The sequence below is a fragment of the Triticum urartu genome, chromosome 3 (assembly GCF_003073215.2).
Source record: "Triticum urartu cultivar G1812 chromosome 3, Tu2.1, whole genome shotgun sequence".
In the NCBI taxonomy this organism is placed as follows: Eukaryota; Viridiplantae; Streptophyta; class Magnoliopsida; order Poales; family Poaceae; genus Triticum; species Triticum urartu.
Genome location: NC_053024.1, coordinates 30,156,515 through 30,158,808, shown reverse-complemented (window position 1 = coordinate 30,158,808; position 2,294 = coordinate 30,156,515). Strand labels below are relative to the sequence as shown.

The window sequence follows — 2,294 nt, the reverse complement described above, 5'->3', positions numbered from 1 at the left end:
ATCCTGGAAGCAAGGACCTTCTAAATAAACCACTCCCTTTAAGAAATATGTTTTCCATTTTGAAGTAGGCTGATGTATTATAAGTATTGAGGTTCAATACCATTTCATTCGCTGTTGTAACACCTTACTTTTATATATTATTCCTATGGAGAATGGGCGAATGAAGTTGAGCCTAACGATCAAGGGGGAGAATGTTGGTTGATCTCGGCTCTGACCGGGTAAAAAGTATCGCTAAGGGTATGGGCCACGAACCAACGTACGTGGTTGTTGACCCCAACAGAACCGCCCTGATCGGGGGCACCTCTAACCAACAGATGGTTTTGGTCCCCTATTGCCAGCATACATATAAAGGGTGGGGCCTGGATACTTATGGAGCGGAGTTCACGTAAATTATATCCAGCTCCTTTATTCCCTCGAACCCTGTCGATCTAGGGGTGTGCTGAAGCAATGGGAAGGCCGTTTCCATCACCGGCCGCCGCAAGGCTGTGCCGGCGGCTTCCTGCTGCCTCCGGCGACGCTCCTGGATGAGCTGCTGCCTCTCCACGACTACATCAACACGGCGCCTTTGGTGCTGCTCATCCTCGCCACTGAGATCATGGGGTACTGTGCCTGCATCGAGCACACTTATAAGATTCACGAACCTCTCTGTTAATCATATCTTAGGTGACCTAATGCTTGGCAAATGATCCTATTACATAATCCTAAAGTTCCTTTTCTAACATTGGTATCATGAGCACATTTTTTAATGCCTAGATTAGATCCCAAATCAAGTTTAATGATGATCTATTCGAGTTGATAGTCATTATACATCATAATGTTTTATGTATAAGTCTACTGCCCTCTGATAAGTTAATGATGTAGGATTGAAGTAAATTGTTTTGGTTAAAGCCATAATTGCTACCGGTTAGTGCTGATTAGATAATGGTCATGTTCTCCCTATTTGGTTAATGTAGTCATGCTTCCGCATTAGGTGTATCTTTAGTTAGCACCTGATTACACCCGCTTTAGCCATTATAAGGTAAAGGGGGTCAAGAATGTATAATCAAGAGTAATTCCCCAACTTTCAGAAACCCTAGCCATCAAATCCACAATTTTTTTGTAACAAGAATTAAAGAAAGGGGAATGGATCTAGGGGCTCACCATATGACGTCGCATTGACGTCTCCACCCTCAGGGGTCCGCACGGCCTACGCCGTGCGAGGACGCCGGTGCCGCGATGCCGCTGTCCCTTGGGCCACCGTGCGGAATGAATGGATCCGCCCCCCTTTTCTTCCTGCTTATGGATGTGCGCGTCGCACGGCAGTCGTGTCTTGCACGCCGCCGCCACATCGAAAGGGTCGCGCCGCTGCTCGCGTATGTGGCCGTCGCGGCCGTCCCCTAAAGCTGCGGTGGCCGGCGAAGTCCCTCCCACCGTACGAATCGGCGGGCGCACGGACGCAGAGGCCTCGTTCGACGGCAAAGCGCGCGGGATCCAGTCCGCTGCACGCTTGGCCGGCGAGCGGAGCTGCCGCGCCCCCATGGTTGGCGAGCTCCCCGGGCCGCCGCTGTTGTCACCGCTCTCTACGGGAGCGTAAAGATCGGGGGAGGAGGAGACAAATGTGCTAGGGTTCCCACCGGCAGTTGTTTTCTTCCGGCTGGGGATGCAAGTCTCTTTACTCGTTTCGTAATACATCATCTTGCAACTAACTCATTAGTTGTAATGCTTGCAAGACTTACATGATGTGCATTACCGAGAGGGCCCAGAGATACCTCTCCGACAATTGGAGTGACAAATCCTAATCTCAAAATACGCCAACCCAACATGTACCTTTGGAGACACCTATAGAGCTCCTTTATAATCACCCAGTTACATTGTGACGTTTGGTAGCACACAAAGTGTTCCTCCGGCAAACGGGACTTGCATAATATCATAGTCATAGGAACATGTATAAGTCATGAAGAAAGCAATAGCAACATACTAAACGATCGGGTGCTAAGCTAATGGAATGGGTCATGTCAATCACATCATTCTCCTAATGATGTGATCCCATTAATCAAATAACAACACATGTCTATGGTTAGGAAACATAACCATCTTCGATTAACGAGCTAGTCAAGTAGAGGCATACTAGTGACGTTTGGTTTGTCTATGTATTCACACAAGTATTATGTTTCCGGATAATACAATTCTAGCATGAATAATAAACATTTATCATGATATAAGGAAATAAAATAATAACATTATTATTGCCTCTAGGGCATATTTCCTTCAATCTCCCACTTGCACTAGAGTAAATAATCTAGATTACACAGTAA

The 2,294-nt window shown here is 46.9% G+C and overlaps 1 long non-coding RNA gene across 1 annotated transcript; it reads right to left on the bottom strand.

Annotated features, from left to right (window-relative positions):
- Positions 1 to 264: 264 nt before the first annotated feature.
- Positions 265 to 1,301, bottom strand: LOC125547795. Its single transcript, XR_007300779.1, has 2 exons — positions 1,141 to 1,301; positions 265 to 609 (listed from the first exon to the last, which is right to left on the bottom strand). It is a non-coding gene; the product is annotated as an uncharacterized LOC125547795 (long non-coding RNA).
- Between the last annotated feature and the right edge of the window lie 993 nt (positions 1,302 to 2,294).